Raw genomic sequence first — 21,695 nt, 5'->3', positions numbered from 1 at the left:
ACACAAGCTGCTCCTGTTCTTCTGTGGTCAAGGGCACAACCAGTAGTGGTGTATAAGCAGTGTAGTGGCATCACTGGTCTTGCACCAAGATTTTGTTTCTAGATCACCTCTTACAAAGCAGTGGTTCTTCCTACTGTAGGAAATTTGAAATGCTCCTTCTCTTGCCATTGTGCGTGTTGCTCATGCAGGGAAAAAGCTGCCACAGGTGCTGAGATTAGGGAGGTGGAGAGACAGCTGCAGCATCACACAGTGGGTCCTTTGAGCAAATGTCAACTGTCTGGGGTATCCCAAGTCTTTCAGTGTTATTGGCTAATTTGTTCCATTCTAATTTTTAATTTTTAATTGCAACATTCACTTTATTATGGTCTGGAACTGAACCCGCAATATCTCAGAGGTCTGTCTGCCTATACCTAAAAGAATTGAAAGCGGGGTCTCGAAGAGATATTTTTAAACCCATGTTCACAGAAGCACTATTCACAATAGCTAAAAGGTGGAAGCAACCCAAGTGTCCATTGACAGATAAATGGACAAGCAAAATGTGGTGTAAACATACAATGGAATATCACTCAGCCTTAAATAGGAAGGCAATTCTGACACCTGCTACAACATGGATGAACCTTGAGGACATTATGCTGAAAGAAATAAGCCAGTCACAAAAAGACAACTATTGTATCATTCCACTTAGATGAGGTACGCAGAGTAGCCAAAATCAGAGACACAAAGTGGCTGCTAAGGGCCGGGGTGGGGGATAGGGAGTTAGGAGATAGGGGACAGAGTTTCAGTTCGGAATGTTGAGAGGTTCTGGAGATGGTGGTGATGGTGGTGGCAGCCCGACAACTTGAATGTACTTAATGCCACTGAACTGTGCACTTAAAATGGTTAAAAATTTTGTTGTGTTTTTACAATTTAAGAAACGGTCACCCCAAAAGTCACATCGTCAAGTCACCCGTTCCGTATGTACCGTTTGTCTTTTCCTCTCTGGGGCCTGGCAGCCCTTACATTTTCCCCACTGCCTGACATCCAAACAAGAGAGCCTGGACCACGTCACCCTGTGGGGCTTATCGTTTCCTCTCCTCTCCGGGCTTCCAGGGGTCGGTGGGAAGTCCCTTCACCCGACAGGCCCGGGGCCAGCTGGCACCCGCTAGAGAACAGAATGTGCCTGCTTCTTCCCAAATCCGTGTTTGGTGATGTCACCTTGGCAGTTTTAAGTCATTGGGAGTGGGAGTGTTCACACCAGGGAAATGGGCGAGCGCCACAGACCAGGGCTTTCTGTCCGGGGAGCTGCTTCCAGCGCGTCGCCGCCTCACCCTCGGTCTGACAGGTCCCTCTGCCAGAGGTGCGCCTTATTTGCCAGCAGGAAGGAATGTCCAGGCCATGCCCAACACACCCCACGTGTGCCGCCCGCCTGGCTCAGTCGGGAGATGGGGTGCCCAGGTCCCCGCCGCTCGCCCTCCCGCCTTTGGAACAAAGGACAGTCTTGACTGAGGAGGCTCCGAGAGCAGCTCACAGGCCCCAAGATGGTCAGCTGGGCCACATGGTGGGTCTACCCCGAGAGACCCTTCTCCTCCTTCATTAACACACAGGCAAGTGGGGACACAGGGCCCGGCCTGCACTGCCATAAAGCCCGTACACATCAGGCCCTGCAGCACGCGGCCCGGCCGGCCTTACCGCCGTTGTGGTAGTGCTGCGCGGACTCCTCAAACGACCGCTAGTAGCTCTGCTGGGCGTAGGATGCCAGCTGGTCGGTGTAATCGCCGTGTGGTCCCGGGGGGGGGGGGGTCTGTCCGGCTCATGGGCTCCGAGGTGGCCTGGCGGTGGCCGTACAGCTCGCCACAGTTGTTCTCCCCCCGGCACAGGTACTCTGGGAGGAGTCTTGCCGGGAGGACTTGCCGCTGCCCCACCGCGCGGCTCCCCTGCCCGCTCCGGCCATCATGGCCATGGACTGGCCTGCGTAGTGCGGGCTCCCGCCCCGCACCCAGCTGTAGCGGGCCGAAGCCGCCTGGGTTGGGCTGCATGTTGATGTTGGCCCAAGACACGTCGTTGCTAATGGCGCCTTGGCCCTGCAAGCGATACGCTCTGCGAGGCCGGTCCCGAGTGGCTGTAGCCGGGCCCCGAGCCCTGGCTGCTGCCTGACGCGCTTGTGGAGGCGCTGGGCAGCGCGCTGTGCGCCGTCTGCCGCGTGAACACGTGGTTCGGACCGATGTCGGTCTGCGCCTGCGTGAGGGAGGACGGCGGCAGGCAGGCGGCTGTGGCATCAATGAGGCTGCCCCGGAAGTGCGGGCCCTGGTCAGAGGAGCTCCGGAACAGCCCTCCGCCGGGCGGGGCCCGGCGTCCTGCTCGGGGTGGGCGGCCGTACAGCAGGGACTGCATATTCTGGTTGGAGTTTGAGATCGTGGCCCGGTAGACCAGGTTCCGGTGCAGGGCCCGCTGGTAGTGGGTGCACTCACCGTCTTGCCCTTGCTCTGATAGTCCAGGATGAACTGGATCAGGTGGTGGTTCTCATCTAGCATCTTCTGCGTGGTTTGCTGCATGACTTCTCCTTTGCCTCTCTGCCGGGCGAATGCGAAGGCCACCGACATGGTGGCGGGTGCCCCATTATACTTTTTAAATTAAAACGATGCGAAAGCCTTTCCTACTTTGAGGGATGTCTCAGCACCCTTGTAATATCTCTCATGATTTTTTTTAATGAAATATAGTAGACTTACAATGTTGTATTAATTTCTGCTGAACGGCACAGTAAGTAATTCAGTTATACATATATATACATTCTTTTTTATGTTCTTTTCCATTATGGTTTATCTCAGGATATTGAATACAGTTCCCTGTGCTATACAGTAGGACCTTGTTTATCAATTCTATATATCATAGTTTGCATCTGCTAACCCCAAACTCCCAATCCATCCCTCCCGCCATCCCCTCCTCCCCTTTTGGTAACAGTAAATTTGTCTTCTATGTCTGTGAGTCTGTTTCATAGATAGGTTTATTTGTGCCATATTTTAGATTCCACATATAAGTGATATCATATGGTATTTGTCTTTCTTTCTGACTTACTTCAGCTAGTATGATAATCTCTAGGTCTATCCATGTTGCTGTAAATGGCATTATTTCATCCCTTTTTATGGTGAGTATTGTTCCATTGTATCTATGTACCACATCTTCTTTATCCATTCATTTGTCGATGGACATTTAGGTTGTTTCCATGTCTTGTCTACTGTGAATAGTGCTGCTGTGAACATGCAGCACTATTCACAATAGTGCATGTATCTTTTTCAATTATAGTTTTGTCTGGATATATGTATGCCCAGGAGTGGGATTGCTGGATCATATGGTAATTCTATTTTTGGTTTTTTGAGGAGCCTCCATACTGTTTTCCATAGTGGCTGCACCAACTTACATTCCCACCAGCAGTGTAGGAGGGTTCCCTTTTCTCCACACCCTCTCCAGCATTTGTTATTTGCAGACTTTTTAATGACAGCCATTCTAACCAGTGTGAAGTGGTACCTCACTGTGGTTTTGATTTGCATTTCTCTAACAATCAGTGATGTTGAGCATCTTTTCATGTGCCTATTGGCCGTCTGTATGTCTTTTAAAAATTTTTTTAACATCTTTATTGGAGTATAATTGCTTTACAATGGTGTGTTAGTTTCTGCTTTATAACAAAGTGAATCAGCTACACATATACATATATCCCCATATCTCCTCCCTCTTGCGTCTCCCTCCCACCCTTCCTATCCCACCCTCTAGGTGGTCACAAAGCACCAAGCTGATCTCCCTGTACTATGTGGCTGCTTCCCACCAGCTATCTATTTTACATTTGTTATTATATATAAGTCCGTGCCACTCTCTCACTTCATCCCAGCTTACCCTTCCCCCTCCCTGTGTCTTCAAGTCCACTCTGTATGTCTGCGTCTTTATTCCTGTCCTGCCCCTAGGTTCTTCAGAACCATTTTTTTTTTTTTTTAGATTCCATATATATGTGTTAGCATACGGTATTTGTTTTTCTCTTTCTGACTTACTTCACTCTGTATGACAGACTCTAGGTCCATCCACCTCACTACAAATGACTCAATCTTGTTTCTTTTTATGGCTGAGTAATATTCCATTGTATATATGTGCCACATCTTCTTTATCCATTCATCTGTCGATGGACACTTAGGTTGCTTCCATGTCCTGGCTGCAATGAATATTGTGGTACATGACTCTTTTTGAATTATGGTTTTCTCAGGGTATATGCCCAGTAGTGGGATTGCTGGGTTGTATGGTAGTTCTATTTTTAGTTTTTTAAGGAACCTCCATGTTGTTCCCCATAGTGGCTGTATCAATTTACATTCCCACCAACAGTGCAAGAGGGTTCCCTTTTCCTCACACCCTCTCCAGCATTTATTGTTTGTAGATTTTTTGATGATGGCCATTCTGACTGGTGTGAGATGATATCTTGTAGTTTTCCTTTGCATTTTTCTAATGATTAGTGATGTTGAACATCTTTTCATGTTTGTTGGCAATCTGTATATCTTCCTTGGAGAAATGTCTGTTTAGGTGTTCTGCCCATTTTTGGATTGGGTTGTTTGTTTTTTTGATACTGAGCTGCATGAGCTGCTTGTAAATTTTGGAGATTAATCCTTTGTCAGTTGATTCATTTGCAAATATTTTCTCCCATTCTGAGGGTTGTCTTTTCGTCTTGTTTATGGTTTCCTTTGCTGTACAAAAGCTTTTAAGTTTCATGAGGTCCCATTTGTTTATTTTTGTTTTTATTTCCATTTCTCTAGGAGGTGGGTCAAACAGGATCTTGCTGTGATTTATGTCATAGTGTGTTCTGCCTATGTTTTCCTCTAAGAGTTTTATAGTTTCTGGCCTTACATTTAGGTCTTTAATCCATTTTGAGTTTATTTTTGTGTACGGTGTTAGGGAGTGTTCTAATTTCATTCCTTTACATGTAGCTGTCCAGTTTTCCCAGCAACACTTATTGAAGAGCCTGTCTTTTCTCCATTGTATATACTTGCTTCCTCTATCAAAAATGAGGTAACCATATGTGCGTGGGTTTGTATGTCTTCTTTGAAGAAATGTCTATTTAGGTCTTCTGTCCATTTTTCGATTGGGTTGTTTGCTTTTTTGTTGTTGAGTTTTATGAGCCATTTGTATCTCATGATTTTTAAGGGTTTACATTTCTGAGATCCTACCACAAACAGTGACTATCTGATATGGGAATTTAAAAAAAAGTCTCATGCCAGGAATCAAATATTAATCTGGTACCATGTCTTTATTCTATAGTGTCTTCCTGTTTCTCCTTCTACAATTGGAAACATTGACCTGTTTTCAGTATTTGGTAAAGGCTTCCAGAAAACTGTACATAAGATTAGATTCTGAAAAGTCAGCCTCACATTAACCATCTGTAGAGCTAACACATGCTAAGCAATGATTTGTAAATGTGAACATGAAAATTTTGGGAAATACCCAATGCTAAATTAAGTCATTCAAACTCAACAGAGGGCTTCCCTGGTGGCGCAGTGGTTGAGAGTCTGCCTGCTGATGTGGCGAACGTGGGTTCGTGCCCCGGTACGGGAAGATCCCGCGTGCCGCGGGGCGGCTGGGCCCGTGAGCCAAGGCCACTGAGCCTGCGCGTCCGGAGCCTGTGCTCTGCAGCGGGCGGGGCCGCAGCAGTGAGAGGCCCGCCTACCAAAAAAAAAACCTCAGTAGAGTATGCCCATATTAGCCTGTTTAAAGATATTGGCAAGTTAGTTGGTATTTGCACTGCGTAAAGGAAGATGGTTTACACAAGGAAATGCATTGCAAAGGAACTCAGAAAATGGTTGAAAGGGAGTTGTTGAGTTTGATAATAACAGCCACCAAAATCATCTCACTTATTCCCCTGGCTTTGGTTCCCAAATAACAGAGCAATCTTCCCACTTAAATTTGGCTTTGTAGGTACCACACAGAGACCAATGGGCATGGGGATTCCAGTGTTCTTTTTTTTTTTTTTTTTTTGCGGTACGCGGGCCTCTCACTGTTGTGGACTCTCCCGTCGCGGAGCACAGGCTCCGGACGCACAGGCTCATCGTCCATGGCTCACGGGCCCAGCCGCTCTGAGGCATGTGGTATCTTCCTGGACCGGGGCACGAACCCGTGTCCCCTGCATCGGCAGGCAGACGCTCAACCACTGCACCACCAGGGAAGCCCCCCAGTGTTCTTAATGATTATATTTCTCAATGAAAATAATAGATGTTCCAGTTTATATATTATTTTTTTGTGAATTTGATTAATGTTAATTGGCACCCTAGAGTCTGTCTCTAGGTACACCAATAGAAGTGACCCTCCAGCCATAAAGTTAAGGACTAGACTCTAAATGAGATGACCAAGGACACTGTCATCCCCTGAGACCCTGACTGGCTCCCAGCCTAGACAAGAGCTCTGTCTCAACTTTCTTTTACTGCCGCATATTGGATTGATAACATGGTTTGAGAAGGCAATGTCAGTGACCTTAATGTTCTGAGCCAAAATCATCCAGTGGCACAGTCTGACAACCTGAATATGTTTTTTCAGCTGAAACAAGCAAGTGGTTGCAGCAGTCACCACAGCAACGGTGTGGCTGGAATTTTCAACTGAGGAATAAGGGCAGTTGTGAGGATGGCTTCACCTGGAATTAACAGTGACTAACTTTTAAGATTAGCCTCCTGGGAATCCTTTATGTTTTTTCTAGTAAACATAAATACACACTGTGATTGTTCTTCAACATGAAACACTGCTCTTGACTTTCACTCAATACTACTACTCCTTTTCTTTTTCTGGATTTTATAAATGCTAAGCAAATCCTCATAATAGGCTCCAATTTAAAGGATGGGAGAAAAGTGAAGAATTTGTTTCAGGCTACAGAAAAACATAGGTTTTATCTAATTTTCAACTCTGCATTCCTGAATTTTTCCTTTGTTATCTAACTACCAGGCTGCACTTATTTCCATTTTGAAAGAAAGGCAAAATAAGACGCTAAGGGGAGTAGAATAGTGAACTTGAAGAGTTGTTTAGAATCTATTCTATGAAGTCAGAGTCTTTTTTTTTTTAATGTATTTATTTATTTATTATTTATTTTTGGCTGCATTGGGTCTTAGTTGCTGCGTGCGGCTTTCTCTAGTTGCAGCGAGCAGAGGCTACTCTTTGTTGCGGTGCGTGGACTTCTCATTGCAGTGGCTTCTCTTGTTGCGGAGCACGGGCTCTAGGTGCGCGGGCTTCAGTAGTTTTGGCTCGCGGGCTCTAGAGCACAGGCTCAGTAGTTGTGGCGCATAGGTTTAGTTGCTCCGCGGCATGTGGGATCTTCCCGGACCAGGGCTCGAACCTGTGTCCCCTGCATTGGCAGGTGGATTCTTAACCACTACTCCACCAGGGAAGCCCCAGAGTCTTTTTAAAAAGTTTTTTTCACACTATGGACATATCAATGCTAAAATCAAATTGATAAAGCTTAAATTCACATCAGGAACCAAAGACTGGGGAAAAATAATCAGGAAAGGGATTTTCCTGGTGGCGCAGTGGTTAAGAATCTGCCTGCCAATGCAGGGGACACAGGTTCAATCCCTGGTCTGGGAAGATCCCACATGCAGTGGAGCAACTAAGCCCATGTGCCACAACTACTGAGCCTGCGCTCTAGGGCCCGTGTGCCACAACTACTGAGCCCGTGTGCCACAACTACTGAAGCCCACCTGCCTAGAGCCCATGCTCCACAACAAGAGGAGCCACCGCAAGAAGAAGCTCACGCACCGCAACGAAGAGTAGCCCCTGCTCACTGCAACTAGAGAAAGCCCGCGCGCAGCAACGAAGACCCAACGCAGCCAAAAATAAATAAATTAAAAAAAAATCAGGAAAGCTTTATCACACAATTCAGACATGTACTCAAAATTTCCCATAATAGCCTATTATTGGGAAATAAAGGGAAGATAAATAAGAAAGGTATGTGAAGTGGCCTGAGAGTGGTGACTGCAGAATTATATAATAATAAGAAATATTTTTTCAGCTAGATTAGTGTTTGGAAATACATATGAAGTAAAATTGTCACTGAAAAATATATTATGTTGGGCAGTTATGTTATTTTATGCAGCTCTAAACATAATTATGATTGGGATCTAGAAAATAGAAAATAACTTTGTTTTTTCCCCCAGCTTTGTTGAGGTAATATTGGCAAATAAAAACTGCATATATTTTAGGTGTGCAATGTGATATTTTGATATATGTATACATATATCAAATTAACCCAACTAACTCAACTAACACAATCGGCTATATATTGATAGTACTGTATTGTAATAGGTTTATAATACTTTTCACACAAATAATACATAAAAAACAAACACAAAAAACAAACACACAAAAAACAAACACAAACACAAAAAACAAACACAAAATTAAAAATTTTTAATCTTACAGGACAGTACCTTGGAATACACAGAAGTACCAGCTACATCCCTACTGCTTTTACGCTTGCTTCTGACATCCTGGGCTTGAAATAAAGATACTGTACTACTGTACTCTATACAGTACTGTACAGTAAAGTACACAAAAGCACAACCACTTGTAGAGGATGCACGCACATAACAATGTCTGCCAGACACATGAACTAACTTACGTGATTGGACATGCGAACACATGTTCGCATCGTTGAAAGTTCGCAACTTGAAGGTTCGTATGTAGGGGACTTACTGTATTGTTGTGTTTCAGGGAATAGGGAGGCCTGAGGGGAGAGAGAGAGATGGGGGAACAGTCAGAACATGCACAACACTTGTTGTTTAAGTTCACCATTTTATATGGGTGCAGTTCATGACACCCCAAACAATTATAATAAAATGTCAAAGATCACTGATCCCAGGTCACCATACAAATATAATAATGAAAACGTTTGAAATATTTCTAGAATTACCAAAATGTGACACAGAGATATGAAGTGAGCAAATGCAGTTGGAAAAATGGCACCATTAGACTTGCTTGACAAAGGAAACCTTTAATCTATAAAAAATCACAGTATCTGCAAAGGGCAGAAAAGTGAAGCACAATAAAGTGAGATACGCCTGGACTATAAATTTCCAAGAAGAGTGTGCAATATCCAGTGTTTCTCAATCTTATTTGAATAGTAATCCTCTTTCTCAGAGATTCTGGAGGACAGTGTGGGCAGAATTGCCCTTAGATGAGGCAAGAAAGGCCGCTACCCTGGGATCTGTGATATAGAGGCCCTGAGTTGGCCCTCCTCTGCCTGTGCCCCTTTCCTAGGGCCATGGGGATAGCCCCACCCAGAATCACGGTTCACCCCTCTACATCATGCTCTGGGCCTGCATGCCTTTCTATCCATAGTACAGCTTGTCCTTCTGAGAGTGGACTCCCCTCACAGCCCAGCCTTGGCCAAGGGGCCCTGCTGTTTGCTACTGGGGTCTGGGGACAAAGTTGGGATGTGTATGTTACTGACCAGAGTTCTTGGCCTTCCACTATCAATAGAAATTGACTAGAGGTCAGACAAGAAATTCAGGCAAGGCTTTATTGGGGCCCCTGCTGCAGCAGGGGGGAGTGAGAACAAACAAGTTTCCCCTGCTTGCTCGCTCCCTGAGGGGGGGCAAGCTTGCTCCTTATATGGGGTGAGGGTAGAGATGTGTCCCAGGGTCGGGCCAGAGGGGTGGCTTAGGTGTTTTGCCCACCCCTTAGGTGGTGTAGTGTGCAGGGGCATGAGCAGTGCCCTGCTTTTGCTCCCACACCCTCTTTTTGCTCCCAGCTCTTCAAAAGTGGCAGTTGGGTTTTTTTGTATCTTTGTATCTTTTGGGTCCAGAATTTGCCCCAACTGCGCATGCATGCAGTTATTTTTAGTCCCATAAAGTATCTTTGTATTTCGTTGCTTGAGGAGAGGTGTGTCCAGGTGCAAGCACTGCAGCACTGCAGCAAAGTGTCCCAGGTCCCAGCCGGTCTCATGTCAACTACTATATCCACCTGTGAACACATGAGGTCTTTCCTGGTGGGCTCTGGAGACAAGCACGAGAAGAGAAAGGAATGGCAGGGAACAACTTCACTCCCCATGATCAAGTTCCAACGCAAAACGCTGTGGAGTCTAGGAGTCCAGAATCTGAACCTGGCCTTCCAAGCTGTTATGAATGTACTTTTGCAACGGTAAGAGGATATTTTATTTAGTGGTTTGCTAGTCTAATTTATAACTTCAAAATATTTAGACATATGGTAAGTGGGCTTCTATTTATACTGTTATGTAACTTCAAGCCTTGCAAAAATTAGGAGAGAGCCTGGGCTGGTGTACCCCAGAACATGGGTCTGAAAAGTTTGCACTAAGCTTCGCTCTGTGACTATTTCCCATCTACTACTCTATTTACTTGTGCCAGCCAGACTTACCCATGCTGAATGCCATGCCAGAAAGGAAGCTTCATATATCAGAGTGGGAGGGAGGATTCCAAGTAATGGTTCTGTGAGATTCTCAGTTTCTCTTTTGTAAAATGGGACAGTATGAAAGTACATCTTTCATAAGATTGTTGGGAGGATTAAAGTGAGTAACTTAGCGCATTTAGCACAGTGTTTGGTGCATAGAAAGCTCTCAACAAATGTTCAGATATTTTTACTAGATAGTTTAGATATTTTTACTATCATTAATATTATCATATTAGTTCAAAGTGGAACATTTCTGATCATTAGGGAACAGTGGTTATTGTATTAAAAAGTGTGTCTTGTTTGACGGGTGAGAAGCAGGCTCATTTGGACACAGACTCCCAGCTTCCTTGGGCTGCTACCCCCCTGAAGTCCAGGTGATTCCCTCTGCAACTGTGGGGAAGCATCAGGCTCCAATTCTACCTTCCCATGCAAAGGGGGCTGGAGTAGAAGCGCAGGTCTTGTCTGGGGTTGGAAGTGAGCCAACAGACGAGAATGACAGTCTTGATAGTCCTCCTTCAGAGTGAATCTCCAACACCAGGCCAGCCAGAAATTCTCACCTATGTGTTAGAAGTCTGGCCTTCAAAATACCTATTAACTGAGAGAGACCCAATGTTTTAACTATTGTCGTTGGTGAACATAATCATTGGGTTAGTTGTCTTAGCAGAGAGAAGAGTCCAGATGGATTGGAGGAAAGAGAGTACATTCCAAGGAAGAGAAGAGAGAGCGGGTGGTATGGAACAGTGATTCTCAAACTTTAGTGTGTGCAACAGAATCACCTGGAGGACTTGGTAAAGCACAGGTTACTGGGTCCCACCCTCAGAACTTCTGGTTGGGATGAGGCCCAAGAACTTTCATTTCCAGCCAGTTTTCAGGTGACGTTGATGCTGCTGGTTTGGGGCCCACAGTTGGAGAACCACTGATCCGGAGCATTAGGCGCTGTTTAGAAAGGCTACAATTTAGTGATTGAAGAGACAGCCATGGGGCAGGATAAAGGTCTATCCATAAGAACAGCACTAATGATGAATGTGGCCTGCTTCCTAGATTAGCCTGGGAACGTGGCTTTCAAGTCTCTTGTTTTGTTTTATTTAGTGTTTGCTTATTGCTGCTCTGGAGCAAAACCTCTCTTAGGTGCCAGCACTTGGTGCCTAGTAGGTGAATCAAGCGTTGGTCAAACAGGATTCCTAGAGATCAGGGAATCTGCACAAATACAAAATTAATAGGCACATCTACTGAAAATTTCATTTATTTGGCACTTTCAGAGAATGAGATGGGTTTTGCAAATAAGGTCAGGACCTTCCCCAAGGGTGAAGGGCCTTGGGCAACCCCGTCAGTGTTAAGTTCCTAAGATAATCAATCGCACTGGAAAGGAAACACTCTGCCAGCGTCTTTCATAGGCCCCTTGGGTTATCTTTATTCAAGACAGAAAAATTTAAATTGAGTTTTAACAATGTTCCAAAATAGAAGAGTGAGGTGCAGCACCACCATGGGGCCGAGGACAGCTGGGTCCATTGCCCTCCCTAAGAGATGGCTCTAACTGGAATTTACCTTTTAAAAGACCAAACTTGGGGCTTCCCTGGTGGTTAAGAATCTGCCTGCCAATGCAGGGGACACGGGTTCGAGCCCTGGTCCGGGAAGATCCCACATGCTGCGGAGCAGCTAAGCCCGTGCGCCACAACTACTGAGCCTGCACTCTGGAGCCTGCGAGCTACAAGTGCTGAAGCCCGTGCGCCTAGAGCCCATGCTCCGCAACAAGAGAAGCCACCGCAGTGAGAAGCCTGCACACCGCAATGAAGAGTAGCCCCCGCTCGCCGCAACTAGAGAAAGCCTGCGCGCAGCAACAAAGACCCAACGCAGCTAAAAATAAATAAATTAATTAATTAATTTAAAAAAATAAATAAAAGACCAAACTCATTTTACTTTAGCTGTTGTTCCTACATTTCCTCCTTACTTCCTGTTAATTGCCTCTCTTCTAGAAAGAAGTGTCCTGAGAAGTTGAAATAAATAATGTTGTTCTAACCTGGCCAGTAAGCCCAGTTTCACTCCAATAACACAGCTGTACTCAGGCATAAGTCAACCAACCTCACCCCCAAAAGGCCTTACCATTGATTCTTCCATAATCGCAATTTCCACACAGGGAACACTTTCAGACGTAAATTGCATTTTAACATGGGTGACTCTTTTCATCATCTTAGTTTACTTAAAGGAATGACTTAAAGTACATAGTCACTCTTTCATCTATTCCTCTTCATCTTTCCCAGGTGTATCTAGAGCTGTGAGGTGAGAGAATAAAATATTTGAGGGATGATGACTTGTCGTTCTGTGCTTCCTTTTTATCTAGCCCAAGTTTTCCATCAAAGGATCAAAAATAATCTTTGGGGAAAAGAAGAAACGAGCTCTGTTTGTTGTAGGTATTTAATAGCTCTTTGTTGGTTTGCATGATGAAGGACGTCAGCCACTGCTATATTTTTACAAAGAAAATGTCTTCAGAGTTAGAGAAACTATCTGATACTGGCTTGTGGTTGGCAGTGGTAGGGGAGCCTGCTCTACTCCCGGCTTTCGGGGAGGAGTTGCGTATTTTACCTCCCCATACATTGCACAGTGTATGAGTTAAGAGCTTCAAATGACAGGGAGAGAAAGAAAAACTTCTGTTCTTTTCCATCAGGTATTCTTAGAAATGTCAACTCATTTTTCTGGAGTATATATAGCACAAGTTAACAAGAAAATGAGTCACTTCCAGCCCTGCGTGGGAACTGACACCGTAGTAGCCTAGCTACCTTACTGTTGCCTGAAAGCAACATCCTCTTGAGTTTTTAACGTCACAATTGGATTACCAAACTGAGACAGCAAGACTAGGAAGAGGGTTGTCATCAAAGTTAATTGGATACACGTTTAATAGTAATATATGGAACTGTTATTGCACTGAATGGCAGTTAGGTATAAATGGTGCTCTGTTCCATATATGAGTCTGTTTTGTCAGTCAAGTCAAGCATTTCTAGAATTCTGGTGGGTATCAGGTCCTTTGACTCCTGTCAAAGAGACTAGAGCTGGACACTAGTTAAAACAGTGAAGATAAATTATATATTTTTTAAAAACCCAGAACTATTGCAATAGGAGGGAAAAAAGAGACTTCGGTATAGAACTGAATTCTGAGTGCAGCATGGACAAGTGGGGATTAATAGCCAAGGATCAAGGTGGGGGTCAGTGGATGGAAAATCACTAAGAGGAAACGTCAGGGGTAAGGAGAGATTCTGGCTAAATCAACTTGGTAGGATTTTTGCTGAAGGCGGGGCCCGGTGATTAGATACCAAGAGTCGGGGATGAAAAATTTGATCAGATATGGAGGGTGAGGATTCTTGCTAAACTGACATAGCAGGATTTTTGCTAAAACTGGGTGATGTAAAGATGGACACAGAAGTTCAATGGTTGGCTCCTAGTTGAGAAGAAGGTTCCAAAGAACCTGAGCAAAGTTGGGTCAAGGAGATAGTCTTTGTCATCCCACATATCCCATCATCTTTCCCCTGTCACAGTTCTCTTTTCTCCAAGTCACCCACCCATACCTGCTGATGGTCCCCAGTCTTTGCATCAATCCCAAATCTGGACAAAAGGAATCACAAGGATGGCAAACAGATTTCAGAGCTGCCTTCTCTGCTCGATTGGCAGTACCTACCAGCTCACTGCGAACAGAGTCTGGGTCTGGGTTAGTGGGACAGATGCCATAGGATAGGCATCTGTCTATGTAGCCAGCATGCCCTGGGACACTCCAGGATTGATAAAGGTTGAGATGTGTACAATTTACAAAAATATATGACCACGTGAATGGATTGCCAGGGCCTTGGAAGGGACCTGTGCAGAGGAAGGGTTTTAAAGCTTAGCTTCCCGGTAGAGCTGCCTCTGACTGAAGCACAAACATTCTCACTCGGATCCAGCACTTTAAATCTCAGTGGCCCATTGTTCTTGCAACTAATCCAACTTACCAGCTTCTTTCCTTTATGGCTAGTGCTTCTTGTGCTCTACTTAAGATACCTTTGCCTATCATGGTGACATTTTCCATTATTTCCTTCCGAAAGCTAAATTGTTTGACATTTAGAGCTATAACCCATCTGGAATTGATTTTTGTGTGGTATGATGCAGCATAGTAGATAGTAGTCAAGATTCATTTTTTTTCTATATGGATATCCAATTGACCCAGCACCATTAAAAAAAAATGGATCATCCTTTCTGCACTATAGTCAGAGTCATCTTTATTTTAATTAGGTAATATTCTATGTTTCTGGATTCTGTTCTGTTCCAGAGGTCTATTTGCCTATGCTGACACCAATACCACCCTGTTCCAATTACTAGAAGTTGAAAATAAGTCTTAATATTTGTCAGTATAAGTCCCCTAGCTTTTTTCTTCTTTTTCAAGATTATCTTAGTGTTCTTAATTTTTTATAATTCCATATCAATTTTAGCTTGTCAGTTTACACACACACACACACACACACGCACACAAACAATCCGTACAGAAATTGAGATTGGGATTGGCTTAAGTCTACAGATCAATTTTGGGAAGAGTTGACATAGTCACAATTTCAGTTCATAACTGAATTGAACTCAATTCAATTTAATATCTCATATTTCAATGCGATATCCTACCATTGACTTAAACCTTTAAAAATTTCTCTCAGTAATGTTTTTTAGTTTTCAGTATGGATGTTTTATACATCTTTTAGATTGATTCCAAGTATTTGATATGTATTTGGTACTATTGTAAAAAGTTTTATGTTTCAATATATTTTTCCTTTTCTGGTGATATATAGAAATACAATTGATTTTTGTATATTAACTTTTAAATACATAACTTTGTTAACTTATTGGTCTAATAGCTTACAGACTCTTAGATTTTATATGTGCACAATCATGTCATTTACCAATAATAACAGCTGTATTTCTATCTTCATAAACTTTGGCCTTTAATTTCACTGGCTAGGAACTTGGGAAAATGGTGAATCATCTTCTTTTCATTCCTCAGTAGAGGAGGAAAGCTTTCAATAATCTGTTTGATTTTATGTTTGATGTAGGATTTTTGTAGGTATTCTTTATCAAATTAAGGAGAGTTCCTTTTATTCCTCGTTTGCTAACATTTTTATCCCCTAAAGGCATTTAACTGTATAAAATGCCTTGTCTACACCTATCAAGGTGATCATAATTTTTTTGTTTTAATCTGTTAATATTATGAGTTACACTGATGAATTTTAAAATGTTAAACAACCCTGGCATTCCTGGAATAAACTCTACTTCTTTGTGACATAGTACCTTGTTATATGTCACTGGATTTTATTTGCTAATATTTTGTTTAGGATTTTTGGATCTATATTCATGAGAGTAAGTAGCTTGTAAACCCTGTCAGGTTTTAGAGTCAAGGTTATACTTGTCCTCATAAACATGTCCTTTTCTATTTTCTAAAAGAGTTGGTGCAGAATCAGTGTTATTTCTTTCTTAAATGTTTGGAAGAATTCACAGCCAAAGCCATCTGGGCCTAAGGTTTTGTTTTGTTTTATTGGAAGGTTTTTAAAACTTAATTAAGATTTTCTATTTCTGTTAGTTTTGGTAACGTTTTTAAAAGATTATTCTGTGTTAAAATTGTCAAATTTATTGGCCTAAAGCGTTTCAAAAAATATATATCTTTAACACCTTTTGATATCTATCAAGTATATAATTATGTCCCCTTTTCCATTCTTGATTTTAGTAATTTGTAATTTCACTCTTTTTTTCTCTCAGTTTTCTAGAGGTTTATTTATTATTTTGATCTTTTCAAAGAACTGATTTTGCTTCTGTTGATTTTCTCGGTTGAAAGTTTGTTTTCTATTTCACTGATTTCTGTTCTTACCATTATTATTTTATTTCCCACCTTCTCATTTGTTTCATTTGATTAGTATGTTTTCCTAACTTTTTGAGATAGAAGCTTAGAATATTGACTTTTAGTCTTTCTTCTTTTCTAACATATCTATTAAATATGTGTTAAATATGGCTATATGTTTCCCTCTACCACTGCTTTAATTACATCCCACAAGGTTTGATATGTTCAGAAAATTGCACAAGTTATCATTCAGTTAAAAATATTTCCTAGTATTTGTTGAGATTTCTTATTTGCCCTTATTTAGAAGTGTCTGGCTTACTTCCAAAAATGTTGAGATTATCTAGTTCTTTTTGCTATTAATTTTTATCTTAATTTCATGTTAGTCAGAGAATATGCCCCTTCATGATTCCAATACTTTGAAATTTGCTGAGGTTTCTTTATGATCAATTTTTGACATGCTCTATATGCACTGAAAAGAATGTGTATTCTGTCATTACTGAATGCAGTGTTCTATATATGTCAATTAGATAAAAATTTTTAATTGCGTTGTTTAGGTCTTCTATATTCTTAATAACTTTTGCCTTTTTAAAAAACAATAAATCATTCAGCCATTGAGAGAGGTAAAGTCTCTCTTTTAGTTCTGCTGAGTTCTGCTTTGTGTATTTTCAAGCTATGTAATTGAATGCATACAGATTTAGAATTGTGATGTCTTTCTGGTAGAATGACACTTTGATCACTGTGAAACATTCCTCCACTTTAGAATTGCTATATGTTTCATGTATAGAAAAAAGACTGGATCATATAAAAAATATGTTACCCTGGATTACTCTGGGAGTTCTAATTATAGATGATTATTTTCTTTTTTTACCTTATTTATATTTTCCTATTTATTACAGTGAGCAAGTATAACTTTTATAATGATAAAAAATATGAAATTTACTTTAGAAAACACAATAGCAGACAGTAGCTTCAAGTTTCTCCTGTACATAACCAAGTAATTAAAGGGATGCTTGGGCATATGCAGCAGGAGTTCCTTGGTTTAAATATCAAGCAATTCCACTTCTGCTCCTCCTGAGTAAATCCCTATGTTTGTCTCATCTAGATGCTCTCATATGGAACTCTGACAGATATAAAGGGTGGGCATGCGCGCGCGCACACACACACACACACACACACACACACACACACACACATACACACCTCTTCTTGACATTTTTAACTCTGGAGCTTTTAGAAAAGTTGACAATAAGATTTAAATAAGATTTAAAGTGTCATTAATAGGCATTTTGTCCCTTCTTTATTAGTAGATATTTTGGCATCATTTATATCATCTTTGGGAAGCAATCTAAACAAACAAATTCCAAAACAGAACTCTCAATTATCATGCTTGAGAGAATACGGAATTAAAACTGATAATCAAAATATACAAATAGGGCTTCCCTGGTGGTGCAGTGGTTGAGAGTCCGCCTGCCGATGCAGGGAACACGGGTTCATGCCCTGGTCTGGGAGGATCCCACATGCCGCGGAGCGGCTGGGCCCGTGAGCCATGGCCGCTGAGCCTGCACGTCCGGAGCCTGTGCTCTGCAATGGGAGAGGCCACAACAGTGAGAGGCCCGTGTACTTCAAAAAAAAAAAAAACCAAAAAAACCCCACAAATAATCTCATATTTTATGTAAGTAATAGTTGTTATATATTTCCCCAGTTAGCATTTACCAGAATCATCATTTTTGAAGGGGGAAAATCATAGCAGTTAACATTATTGAGCACTTAATTCTGTGTCAGCCACAACTGTAAGCTCTTAGTTAATCTTCACAAATCCCTGTGTCATAGATAATATTCTTGTTCCCATTTTACAGATGGGGCAGTTAAGGTACAGAGGATAATTAACTTGGCCATGATTAAACATCCAGCAAATGACAGAGCCAGAATTTGAACTCAGGGAGTTTAGGGCATCCTCTTTAATACTATATTATATCATAGCAGAATTATAGGAAGGAAATCAGTGTTCTAGAGTTGGGAAGTCAAATAGAGTTGGGATTATTTGTTCTGGTGAAGGAAACATGGCTTAAGACTCAAGTGAAGACTTCAGTCTGTGGCAGGAATCCCTGAGGGGCTGTGAATGGGTAAGAGAGAGGCTGGTGGGTCTGAGAGGAGCTCCAGAATGTGCTGGTCTCTTCTGGGGGACAGAGTCAGGGTGAATGTCATTACTGCCCAATGAGGAGACTTCAACTTGTCTTGGAAAACATGACACTTCAGGAATCCAGTTTTGCTGCCTTCCAAGGAACACTGAGGTTCCACCCTTATCGCCCCAACCTGTGGCTGCCCAGCTTGCTGCAAATTCCTTGATTTCTAGCTGGAATCTGCAAGGCATGAGTTAGGTAAAAACAATTCTCTTAAGGTCCTATCACCATTCTTCCTTTCCAATATCCTTCCTCCTCTCTAATAATCAGATTACCCATTCATCATCCTCATCATCCTCATTATCATCCTAGTATTTATTAAACCCCTGGTGTACACCTGGCAAAGTATTAAGAATTTCTACTGCATTATCTCATTTAGCTCTTACAGCCCTCTTAGATGACTGAGTTGGGCGCTGAAGCTTAGCATGGTTGGCAACTTACTCAAGATCAATTGCTCAAGGTCAACTTGCTCAAGAGCTAGTAGTGGCAGAGCCAGGTTTTAAACCCAAGCTTGTCTGATCCAAAGCCTAAGTTCTTAACCCACCATGTTGTACTGCTAGAAGAATTAGTCTGGATTTATGGAATTTAGGGCAAGTACTGGAAGGGAGGAGAGATGTGATAAATCCAAAGTCCTTCCTTATCATTACATGAGTGGCTGCTTCCTCATGAGACAGTTTGGCCACACTTGAAATCCAAAGTACTTTCCTACCATGAATCTCAGTTGCGGCTTCCATCATTTAGTATTATACTTTCAGTTTGTATCTGCCCCTTTTGATATGTCTTGAGCTCCTTGAAGGAGCTCAGTTATCCTCTATTATCTAATGGAGGATTTGGCATCCAGTAGGACACAAGATTTTGTTGTAAGAGGGCAGCATGGGAGTTCACAAGTGTTGCAATCAGAACATCTGGCTTTGATATTTAATCCTGCTGCCTACAGGCTTTGTGACACTGGGCAAGGCATTTAAGCTCTCTGAGGGCCTGTGCCCCGTTTCTGGAATACAGGTGATTATTTCTTGGTAGTGTTAGGGATCTAAATGACCACACATACATGAAGATCCTTCGACATTTGTAAAACTCACTACCTAAATGTGAAGTATATCATGAGTATCGCTGCTGTTTCCAATGTCAGCTGCCGACACTGTGCCTTTTCTGGCCCAGCTTCACAGCATCCTGGCCTGGTTGACAGTCTCCTAAGCTCATTTGTCTCCCCAGCACCCAGCAGTGTTCCTTCAGGGTAGTAGGTGCTACTAATCAGTATTGCCCATGTCATACAGAAAATCTGCTTCATTTAGAGTTGACTGTAACAAAATCGATAGATTTGAGGTTTATATTCTTTCATGTCTTCTGTCTACGTTTGCTCTCGTTCCTAAGGAGATGTTAAATGAGCATAAATCTGGGTACCTATTAGGAAGAGGAAAGAAAGAAAGGGTCTGCACAGCTCAGGTTGCAGATAATTGGCTTCCTAGCTATTGAAGGTTAAGTATAGTGACTCATGGAAGCATAATGTTCTTCCTAACAGTCTTTATCATCCACATTTAACCTGGTTTGCTAAATGCAGCAGAGAACATAAAAACCTTAGGAAGCTAACATCTTAAAAAGCTTTCAGAAAGGAATGAATCAAAGATTCAAGAATCTCTTCAAATTTAACATTCGCCACAAATTCAACCTTCTTGTGCTTTTATTTTTTCTTATTATCAAGTTCTTCATTTGGGGGGAAAAATCTTTTTTTTTAAGTTCTGTAGACATCTTCAGTCATAACAGATTCTCTCAAGATCTTCTGAAGCCTTTAAACACCTACTATTCTGTAAAGATAGATATGATTTCCAGCGGTTTTATTTTCTTCTTTTTTTAAAACATTTATTTATTCAAGTCAAGGTGATAGTTTTTCTGAAAGGGTTTTAGCTATACAAAGCTAACAAGGACATATTTAGTATAAACTCAATATTTTCTTGTGGCCAACCATATAAAGAACAATATGAATACTTAGAATCATTAAATTGTATGTAGAAAAAATGTTTTAAAAACTTTAAAAGGTCACCTGACCCTGTAATTTTGTTTCTAGTAAACAATCTTGAGGAAATATTGAGAGAAATGGCATTTCTTGTAATAGTGAAAAATTGGGGAAAACTCAAAGGCCCAACATTAAGGAGATAGTTAAATAAATGATTGTTTATTAAATAATTTGCAGTCATTAAAATGATATTTTCCAAAAGATTAATTACAAAGAAAAATGCTACCTAACATAATATTCAGTGAAAACCCAAGTATATATCTTTTTATGTCAGAGTCATCCCTTAGAAAATATATACATATTTATGCAGAAAAAAATGACTGAAAGGAAACCCACCAATATATTAACTGAGGTTAACTGTGGGTGATGGAAACGCGTGTAAGATTCATTTTGTATTTTTGTACTTAAATTTTTAATTGTAATTAATTTTAATTAATTTAATTTTTTGGGTATTTTCCAGATTTTCTGCAATGAGAATGTTTAAAATTTACAATCAGAAAAAGTATTACTTTAAACATGCCTAACACAATATTTATAGTTATTACACTGCCAGATTCTTACATTATGATAAACGTTGAAAACTTTATATTTCTACTGATTTCAAAGAATAACAAAAAAGGACTTGGGCAGCAGAGCCTTTAACCTGCCCTGGACCCCTTCCTATACATGTTTGTTTCCTGATTTTGTTGGTCCACTTGACTGGATAGACCACAGAATTTTCTGGAAGAGTTCCATAAATCCTTCAGTCTAGTAAAGCTCTTTCCATGTCCCCCCGTGCTGGATCCTCAATCCCAAATAGAACAGACTGGAGTTGTGGATGGGGAGGGCAGGAGGAACCAGTGACCCAGTTTAGTGCCCAGAGTTTAGTGTAGCTGTGATTATGGTAGGTCATGCATTTCAATCCCAGCTGCGTCTGTCACTAGCCACTACCTCTCTGCAACTCAGTTTCCATGCCTGGATTAACTGGCATTATCGAGGTTAGCATGATGTCTGGCCCCATAGTAAGCACTCAGTAAAAGTTAGCTTTGACTGAACTTCAAAAGAGGTAGAACCCTTTCATCAACTCTGCAGGCATAAGTTAGAACAGTCTCAGCAGGTGTAGTCAACTAGCTGCCTTCTTGGTAGGAAGGAAGCAATTAACAGGTTGAATCTTGTGTTTTGTTTTCTTTGGGGGTGGGGAGGGAGGTGGGGCTCCAAAAGCCCCAGAAGGGCTGTGTCTGGGAAGTACAGAGTTGGAGGCAACAGATCAAGTGTTGTAAAAGAGGGTTCAATT

The 21,695-nt window shown here is 41.8% G+C and overlaps 1 pseudogene across 1 annotated transcript; it reads right to left on the bottom strand.

The window, feature by feature from the left end:
* Nucleotides 1-1,633: 1,633 nt before the first annotated feature.
* Nucleotides 1,634-2,579, bottom strand: LOC309835912 (calcium-responsive transactivator-like; annotated as a pseudogene). Its single transcript has one exon. The product of its transcript is annotated as a calcium-responsive transactivator-like (transcript).
* Nucleotides 2,580-21,695: the final 19,116 nt, after the last annotated feature.

This window comes from Grampus griseus (genome assembly GCF_964374135.1).
Source record: "Grampus griseus genome assembly, chromosome: 18".
Classification (NCBI taxonomy): Eukaryota; Metazoa; Chordata; class Mammalia; order Artiodactyla; family Delphinidae; genus Grampus; species Grampus griseus.
This window is presented reverse-complemented; position numbering and strand designations above follow the sequence as displayed.